The following is a 10765-nucleotide window of genomic DNA, read 5'->3' as shown; positions in this document are numbered from 1 at the left end:
AGTCATGCATATCATCTAAATAAATTAAACCCTGACAGCTGTGAGGGAAACAAGAAGTTTCTGTACAATTATAATATAAAAAATGCAGATGTATAATTTTTTCCGTTCGACATGGTGGGGTCTTTCAGTGCCGTAAAATGAGTTGTGTGAAAAATGGCAGTGAAAATGCCTTTCTGAGCCAATTTTGATATAATAACCATAATAATAATGTCAACTTGGAGTCATGTGATTACATGCTGTGTGGTCCTCCCACTACGACTCAGGAAACAGTTTATCAGGCTACAGATGAAATGTGTTGTGGTAAACAGGGTGGTGAAAGTACACGGTGATGAGCTTCATGCTCCTTTCCAATAAATAACCAGAGTCTCATTCTGGTGACATGAGGATCGATGCTCGACTGCCGTTTGACAAATACAAACCTCTCTCTTATCCTTAATGTCATCATGTAGACTAGCAGGCCAGCACTGTTTCTGCCTGCCCTGTATAGAACCAGCCCTGTATCTGCCAGCCCTGTATAGAACCAGACCTGTATAGAACCAGCCCTGTCTAGAACCAGCCCTGTATAGAACCAGCCCTGTCTAGAACCAGCCCTGTATAGAACCAGACCTGTCTAGAACCAGCCCTGTATAGAACCAGACCTGTATAGAACCAGACCTGTCTAGAACCAGCCCTGTATAGAACCAGCCCTGTCTAGAACCAGCCCTGTCTAGAACCAGCCCTGTATAGAACCAGCCCTGTATAGAACCAGCCCTGTATAGAACCAGCCCTGTCTAGAACCAGCCCTGTCTAGAACCAGCCCTGTATAGAACCAGCCCTGTATAGAACCAGCCCTGTCTAGAACCAGCCCTGTCTAGAACCAGCCCTGTATAGAACCAGCCCTGTATAGAACCAGCCCTGTCTAGAACCAGCCCTGTATAGAACCAGCCCTGTATAGAACCAGCCCTGTATCTGCCTGCCCTGTCTAGAACCAGCCCTGTCTAGAACCAGCCCTGTATAGAACCAGCCCTGTCTAGAACCAGCCCTGTATAGAACCAGCCCTGTCTAGAACCAGCCCTGTATAGAACCAGCCCTGTATAGAACCAGCCCTGTATAGAACCAGCACTGTATCTGCCTGTCCTGTCTAGAACCAGCCCTGTCTAGAACCAGCCCTGTATAGAACCAGCCCTGTATAGAACCAGCCCTGTATAGAACCAGCCCTGTATCTGCCAGTCCTGTCTAGAACCAGCCCTGTATAGAACCAACCCTGTATAGAACCAGCCCTGTATAGAACCAGCCCTGTCTAGAACCAGCCCTGTATAGAACCTGCCCTGTATAGAACCAGCCCTGTATAGAACCAGCCCTGTATAGAACCAGCCCTGTATAGAACCAGCCCTGTATAGAACCAGCCCTGTATAGAACCAGCCCTGTATAGAACCAGCCCTCTCTTACCCATAATAATCATCATCATCATGTAATAATATCATGTAGACTAGCCTACCAGCACTGTATAGAACCAGCCCTGTCTAGAACCAGCCCTGTATAGAACCAGCCCTGTCTAGAACCAGCCCTGTCTAGAACCAGCCCTGTATAGAACCAGCCCTGTATAGAACCAGCCCTGTATAGAACCAGCACTGTATCTGCCTGCCCTGTCTAGAACCAGCCCTGTCTAGAACCAGCCCTGTATAGAACCAGCCCTGTATAGAACCAGCCCTGTATAGAACCAGCCCTGTATAGAACCAGCCCTGTCTAGAACCAGCCCTGTATAGAACCAGCCCTGTATCTGCCAGTCCTGTCTAGAACCAGCCCTGTATAGAACCAACCCTGTCTAGAACCAGCCCTGTCTAGAACCAGCCCTGTCTAGAACCTGCCCTGTATAGAACCAGCCCTGTATAGAACCAGCCCTGTATAGAACCAGCCCTCTCTTACCCATAATAATCATCATCATCATGTAGACTAGCCTACCAGCACTGTATAGAACCAGCCCTGTATAGAACCAGCCCTGTCTAGAACCAGCCCTGTCTAGAACCAGCCCTGTATAGAACCAGCCCTGTATAGAACCAGCCCTGTCTAGAACCAGCCCTGTATAGAACCAGCCCTGTCTAGAACCAGCCCTGTATAGAACCAGCCCTGTATAGAACCAGCACTGTATCTGCCTGCCCTGTCTTGAACCAGCCCTGTCTAGAACCAGCCCTGTATAGAACCAGCCCTGTATAGAACCTGCCCTGTATGGAACCAGCCCTGTATAGAACCTGCCCTGTATAGAACCAGCCCTGTATAGAACCAGCCCTGTATAGAACCAGCCCTGTATAGAACCTGCCCTGTATAGAACCTGCCCTGTATAGAACCAGCCCTGTATAGAACCAGCCCTGTATAGAACCAGCCCTGTCTAGAACCAGCCCTGTCTAGAACCAGCCCTGTATAGAACCAGCCCTGTATCTGCCAGTCCTGTCTAGAACCAGCCCTGTATAGAACCAACCCTGTATAGAACCAGCCCTGTATAGAACCAGCACTGTATAGAACCTGCCCTGTATAGAACCAGCCCTGTATAGAACCAGCCCTGTATAGAACCAGCCCTCTCTTACCCATAATAATCATCATCATCATGTAGACTAGCCTACCAGCACTGTATAGAACCAGCCCTGTCTAGAACCAGCCCTGTCTAGAACCAGCCCTGTATAGAACCAGCCCTCTCTTACCCATAATAATCATCATCATCATGTAGACTAGCCTACCAGCACTGTATAGAACCAGCCCTGTATAGAACCAGCCCTGCCTAGAACCAGCCCTGTATAGAACCAGCCCTGTATAGAACCAGCCCTGTCTAGAACCAGCCCTGTATAGAACCAGCCCTCTCTTACCCATAATAATCATCATCATCATGTAGACTAGCCTACCAGCACTGTATAGAACCAGCCCTGTATAGAACCAGCCCTGTCTAGAACCAGCCCTGTATAGAACCAGCCCTGTCTAGAACCAGCCCTGTATAGAACCAGCCCTCTTACCCATAATAATCATCATCATCATCATGTAGACTAGCCTACCAGCCCTGTCTAGAACCAGCCCTGTCTAGAACCAGCCCTGTCTAGAACCAGCCCTGTATAGAACCAGCCCTGTCTAGAACCAGCCCTCTCTTACCCATAATAATCATCATCATCATGTAGACTAGCCTACCAGCACTGTATAGAACCAGCCCTGTATAGAACCAGCCCTGCCTAGAACCAGCCCTGTATAGAACCAGCCCTGTATTGAGCCAGCCCTGTATAGAACCAGCCCTGTCTAGAACCAGCCCTCTCTTACCCATAATAATAATCATCATCATCATCATGTAGACTAGCCTACCAGCACTGTCTAGAACCAGCCCTGTCTAGAACCAGCCCTGTCTAGAACCAGCCCTGTCTAGAACCAGCCCTGTATAGAACCAGCCCTGTCTAGAACCAGCCCTCTCTTACCCATAATAATCATCATCATCATGTAGACTAGCCTACCAGCACTGTATAGAACCAGCCCTGTCTAGAACCAGCCCTGTCTTACCCATAATAATCATCATCATCATGTAGACTAGCCTACCAGCACTGTATAGAACCAGCCCTGTCTAGAACCAGCCCTCTCTTACCCATAATAATCATCATCATCATGTAGACTAGCCTACCAGCACTGTCTAGAACCAGCCCTGTATAGAACCAGCCCTGTATAGAACCAGCCCTGTCTAGAACCAGCCCTCTCTTACCCATAATAATCATCATCATCATGTAGACTAGCCTACCAGCACTGTATAGAACCAGCCCTGTCTAGAACCAGCCCTCTCTTACCCATAATAATAATCATCATCATGTAGACTAGCCTACCAGCACTGTCTAGAACCAGCCCTGTATAGAACCAGCCCTGTATAGAACCAGCCCTGTATAGAACCAGCCCTGTCTAGAACCAGCCCTCTCTTACCCATAATAATCATCATCATCATGTAGACTAGCCTACCAGCACTGTATAGAACCAGCCCTGTATAGAACCAGCCCTGCCTAGAACCAGCCCTGTATAGAACCAGCCCTGTATTGAGCCAGCCCTGTATAGAACCAGCCCTGTCTAGAACCAGCCCTCTCTTACCCATAATAATCATCATCATCATGTAGACTAGCCTACCAGCCCTGTATCTGTGAGCTGTTGGGCTGGAGACCACAAGCCAAGACCAGAGGAGGCACATTTGCTCCTTAAACACAACAGTTTTTCCTGATAAAGCTATCAGAGTTGAAAGTGGAAAAACACTGAACTTTTAGATTTAAAAAAATATTTTCATGAACATATGTTGCCAATTGGATGGCATCCTAGCTTCTGTCCAGTATGAAGAAAGTTGAGGTAGCATGCTAGCAGATGCCCATGGATTTTACAAGTCATTGCGCTAACGCAAGTTAGCATTGGCTCACAAAACGACCTCTTCACTTCCTTCATGCTGGACACAGAATGGTATCCAGTAGTTCCTCTGACTCTGGGGAGGTATAGATAATAATATATAATAATAATATATGCCATTTAGCTGACGCTTTTATCCAAAGCGACTTACAGTCATGTGTGCATACATTCTACGTATGGGTGGTCCCGGGAATCGAACCCACTACCCTGGCGTTACAAGCGCCATGCTCTACCAACTGAGCCACAGAAGGACCACACATAAAGAGAGATAAAGAGCCTCATTGCCAAATTATCACTTTAATCTATTGACTTGTTTCTATTAACTTCTACAATTTAGTTATAGAAGTAGTATTTTCTCTTGAAACTGGTGAGAACCATGACTGTGGTTGTCCCAACATGCACCCTGTTCCTGATATAGTACACTACTTTTGTCCTTGACCTATTAACACTGCCTTAAGAGGGACACTACTTTGAAGGGTTAACCAGTGACTAGCCACGACTCAATGTCCCAAATGGCATCCCATTCCCTACACAGCGCACTATATTAGGCCCTGGCCAAGTGGTGTACTATATAGGCCCTGGCCAAGTGGTGTACTATATAGGCCCTGGCCAAGTGGTGTACTATATAGGCCCTGGTGAAGTGGTGTACTATATAGGCCCTGGTGAAGTGGTGTACTATATAGGCCCTGGCCAAGTGGTGCACTATATAGGCCCTGGTCAAGTGGTGTACTATATAGGCCCTGGCCAAGTGGTGCACTATATAGGCCCTGGTGAAGTGGTGCACTATATAGGCCCTGGTGAAGTGGTGCACTATATAGGCCCTGGCCAAGTGGTGCACTATATAGGCAGGCCCTGGTCAAGTGGTGTAGTATATAGGCCCTGGCCAAGTGGTGTACTATATAGGCCCTGGCCAAGTGGTGTACTATATAGGCCCTGGCCAAGTGGTGTACTATATAGGCCCTGGCCAAGTGGTGTACTATATAGGCCCTGGTGAAGTGGTGTACTATATAGGCCCTGGCCAAGTGGTGTACTATATAGGCCCTGGCCAAGTGGTGTACTATATAGGCCCTGGCCAAGTGGTGCACTATATAGGCCCTGGCCAAGTGGTGTACTATATAGGCCCTGGTGAAGTGGTGCACTATATAGGCCCTGGTCAAGTGGTGTACTATATAGGCCCTGGCCAAGTGGTGTACTATATAGGCCCTGGTGAAGTGGTGCACTATATAGGCCCTGGTCAAGTGGTGTACTATATAGGCCCTGGCCAAGTGGTGTACTATATAGGCCCTGGCCAAGTGGTGTACTATATAGGCCCTGGTGAAGTGGTGCACTATATAGGCCCTGGTGAAGTGGTGCACTATATAGGCCCTGGCCAAGTGGTGCACTATATAGGCCCTGGTCAAGTGGTGTACTATATAGGCCCTGGCCAAGTGGTGCACTATATAGGCCCTGGTGAAGTGGTGCACTATATAGGCCCTGGTGAAGTGGTGCACTATATAGGCCCTGGTGAAGTGGTGCACTATATAGGCCCTGGCCAAGTGGTGCACTATATAGGCAGGCCCTGGTCAAGTGGTGTAGTATATAGGCCCTGGCCAAGTGGTGTACTATATAGGCCCTGGCCAAGTGGTGTACTATATAGGCCCTGGCCAAGTGGTGTACTATATAGGCCCTGGCCAAGTGGTGTACTATATAGGCCCTGGTGAAGTGGTGTACTATATAGGCCCTGGTGAAGTGGTGTACTATATAGGCCCTGGTGAAGTGGTGTACTATATAGGCCCTGGCCAAGTGGTGCACTATATAGGCCCTGGTCAAGTGGTGTACTATATAGGCCCTGGCCAAGTGGTGTACTATATAGGCCCTGGCCAAGTGGTGTACTATATAGGCCCTGGTGAAGTGGTGCACTATATAGGCCCTGGTCAAGTGGTGCACTATATAGGCCCTGGTCAAGTGGTGTACTATATAGGCCCTGGCCAAGTGGTGTACTATATAGGCCCTGGTGAAGTGGTGCACTATATAGGCCCTGGTGAAGTGGTGCACTATATAGGCCCTGGTCAAGTGGTGTACTATATAGGCCCTGGCCAAGTGGTGTACTATATAGGCCCTGGTGAAGTGGTGCACTATATAGGCCCTGGTGAAGTGGTGCACTATATAGGCCCTGGCCAAGTGGTGCACTATATAGGCAGGCCCTGGTCAAGTGGTGTAGTATATAGGCCCTGGCCAAGTGGTGTACTATATAGGCCCTGGTGAAGTGGTGCACTATATAGGCCCTGGCCAAGTGGTGCACTATATAGTGGTGTACTATATGTAACAGTATAACTTTAGACCGTCCCCTCGCCCATACTCGGGCGCGAACCAGGGACCCTCTGCACACATCGACAACACAATATAACAGTATAACTTTAGACCGTCCCCTCGCCCATACCCGGGCGCGAACCAGGGACCCTCTGCACACATCGACAACACAATATAACAGTATAACGTTAGACCGTCCCCTCGCCCATACCATATGTAACAGTATATGTAACAGCGAACCAGGGACCCTCTGCACACATCGACAACAGTCACCCACGAAGCATCGTTACCCATCGCTCCACAAAATTCGCGGCCCTTGCAGAGCAAAGGGGAACTACTACTTCAAGGTCTCAGAGCAAGTGACGTCACCGATTGAAACGCTATTTAGCGCGCACCACCACCGCTAACTAGCTAGTCGTTTCACATCCGTTACACTCACCCCCCTTTTGACCTCCTCCTTTTCCCGCAGCAACCAGTGATCCCGGTCAACAGCGTCAATGTTACAGTATAGCTTTAGGGATGTCTCTCAATCCACCACCTATGTTACTCTTCCACATACTTTAGGGATGTCTCTCAATCCACCACCTATGTTACTCTTCCACATACTTTAGGGATGTCTCTCAATCCACCACCTATGTTACTCTTCCACATACTTTAGGGATGTCTCTCAATCCACCACCTATGTTACTCTTCCACATACTTTAGGGATGTCTCTCAATCCACCACCTATGTTGCTCTTCCACATACTTTAGGGATGTCTCTCAATCCACCACCTATGTTACTCTTCCACATACTTTAGGGATGCCTCTCAATCCACCACCTATGTTACTCTTCCACATACTTTAGGGATGTCTCTCAATCCACCACCTATGTTGCTCTTCCACATACTTTAGGGATGCCTCTCAATCCACCACCTATGTTACTCTTCCACATACTTTAGGGATGTCTCTCAATCCACCACCTATGTTACTCTTCCACATACTTTAGGGATGCCTCTCAATCCACCACCTATGTTACTCTTCCACATACTTTAGGGATGTCTCTCAATCCACCACCTATGTTACTCTTCCACATACTTTAGGGATGCCTCTCAATCCACCTCCTATGTTACTCTTCCACATACTTTAGGGATGCCTCTCAATCCACCACCTATGCTCTTCCACATACTTCCGGGGCCGACAGAGATGGCCGCCTCGCTTTGCGTTCCTAGGAAACTATGCAGTATTTAGTTTTTTTATGAGACTTTACTCTTGTGTGTATAAGTTAGTTCTTGTGGAATTGTTAGATTACTTGTTAGATATTACTTCACGGTCGGAACTAGAAGCACAAGCATTTCGCTACACTCGCATTAACATCTGCTAACCATGTGTATGTGACAAATACATTTGATTTGATCTGTGGTGAAATGTGACAGAGCTGTGTTTGTCAGACCATGAGACATCCTGAAAATTGGTCTTCTCACAAGCTTCCCGGAACGGTCTGTTATTCAATGTGTTTCTATTGGCTAATAGCAGTAAGGCCAAAACTACTTTCTCATTTAATTTTTTTCTTCTGATACTTTAAAATCAAATAGCATAATGATCCTTGATATGAACTAAAAACACCCCCTTCCCCAGGGTAGACAGGGTTTAGACATGGGTTAAGAGAGTTTCTCTAGAAGCTCTACTCTGATCCCACCCCTCTATACTCTGCTCTGATCCCACCCCTCTATACTCTGATCCCACCCCTCTATACTCTGATCCCATCCCTCTATACTCTGCTCTGATCCCACCCCTCTATACTCTGCTCTGATCCCACCCCTCTATACTCTGATCCCATCCCTCTATACTCTGCTCTGATCCCACCCCTCTATACTCTGATCCCACCCCTCTATACTCTGATCCCATCCCTCTATACTCTGCTCTGATCCCACCCCTCTATACTCTGATCCCACCCCTCTATACTCTGATCCCACCCCTCTATACTCTGATCCCATCCCTCTATACTCTGCTCTGATCCCACCCCTCTATACTCTGATCCCACCCCTCTGTACTCTGATCCCACCCCTCTATACTCTGATCCCACCCCTCTATACTCTGATCCCACCCCTCTATACTCTGATCCCATCCCTCTATACTCTGCTCTGATCCCATCCCTCTATACTCTACTCTGATCCCACCCCTCTATACTCTGCTCTGATCCCACCCCTCTATACTCTGATCCCACCCCTCTATACTCTGATCCCATCCCTCTATACTCTGCTCTGATCCCACCCCTCTATACTCTGATCCCACCCCTCTATACTCTGATCCCACCCCTCTATACTCTGATCCCATCCCTCTATACTCTGCTCTGATCCCACCCCTCTATACTCTGATCCCACCCCTCTATACTCTGATCTGATCCCACCCCTCTGTACTCTGATCCCACCCCTCTATACTCTGATCCCACCCCTCTATACTCTGATCCCACCCCTCTATACTCTGATCCCATCCCTCTATACTCTGCTCTGATCCCACCCCTCTATACTCTGATCCCACCCCTCTATACTCTGATCCCACCCCTCTATACTCTGATCCCACCCCTCTATACTCTGATCCCACCCCTCTATACTCTGATCCCACCCCTCTATACTCTGATCCCACCCCTCTATACTCTGATCCCACCCCTCTATACTCTGATCCCACCCCTCTATACTCTGATCCCACCCCTCTATACTCTGATCCCACCCCTCTATACTCTGATCCCACCCCTCTATACTCTGATCCCACCCCTCTATATCCCACTCTGATCCCACCCTTCTATACTCTGATCCCACCCGTCTCAGCTCTGATCCCACCCCTCTATACTCTGCTCTCATCCCACCCTCTATGCTCTGATCCCACCCCTCTATGCTCTGATCCCACCCCTCTATACTCTGATCCCACCCCTCTCTACTCTGCTCTCATCCCACCCCTCTATACTCTGATCCCACCCTTCTATACTCTGATCCCACCCGTCTCTGCTCTGATCCCACCCCTCTATACTCTGCTCTGATCCCACCCCTCTATACTCTGATCCCACCCCTCTATACTCTGATCCCACCCTCTATACTCTGATCCCACCCTCTATACTCTGATCTCACCCCTCTATACTCTGATCCCACCCCTCTATACTCTGATCCCACCCCTCTATACTCTGATCCCACCCCTCTATACTCTGATCCCACCCCTCTATACTCTGATCCCACCCCTCTATACTCTGATCCCCCACCCTTCTATACTCTGATCCCACCCGTCTCAGCTCTGATCCCACCCCTCTATACTCTGCTCTCATCCCACCCCTCTATGCTCTGATCCCACCCCTCTATACTCTGATCCCACCCCTCTATACTCTGCTCTGATCCCACCCCTCTATACTCTGATCCCACCCTTCTATACTCTGCTCTGATCCCACCCCTCTATACTCTGATCCCACCCCTCTATACTCTGATCCCACCTCTATACTCTGTCTCTGCTCTGATCCCACCCCTCTATACTCTGCCCACCCCTCTGATCCCACCCCTCTATACTCTGATCCCACCCCTCTATACTCTGCTCTGATCCCACCCCTCTATACTCTGATCCCACCCTCTATACTCTGCTCTGATCCCACCCCTCTATACTCTGATCCCACCCCTCTATACTCTGATCCCACCCCTCTATACTCTGCTCTGATCCCTATACTCTGCTCTGATCCCACCCCTCTGCTCTGATCCCACCCTCTATACTCTGATCCCATCCCCCCTATACTCTGATCCCACCCCTCTGTACTCTGATCCCACCCCTCTATACTCTGATCCCACCCCTCTATACTCTGCTCTGATCCCACCCCTCTATACTCTGATCCCACCCCTCTATACTCTGCTCTGATCCCACCCCTCTATACTCTGCTCTGATCCCACCCCTCTATACTCTGCTCTGATCCCACCCCTCTATACTCTGATCCCACCCCTCTATACTCTGCTCTGATCCCACCCCTCTATACTCTGATCCCACCCTGCTCTACTCTGATCCCACCCCTCTATACTCTGATCCCACCCCTCTATACTCTGATCCCACCCCTCTATACTCTGATCCCACCCCTCTATACTCTG

Source organism: Oncorhynchus keta, unplaced genomic scaffold (genome assembly GCF_023373465.1).
Source record: "Oncorhynchus keta strain PuntledgeMale-10-30-2019 unplaced genomic scaffold, Oket_V2 Un_scaffold_1579_pilon_pilon, whole genome shotgun sequence".
In the NCBI taxonomy this organism is placed as follows: domain Eukaryota; kingdom Metazoa; phylum Chordata; class Actinopteri; order Salmoniformes; family Salmonidae; genus Oncorhynchus; species Oncorhynchus keta.
Note: the sequence above shows the minus strand (reverse complement) of the source record.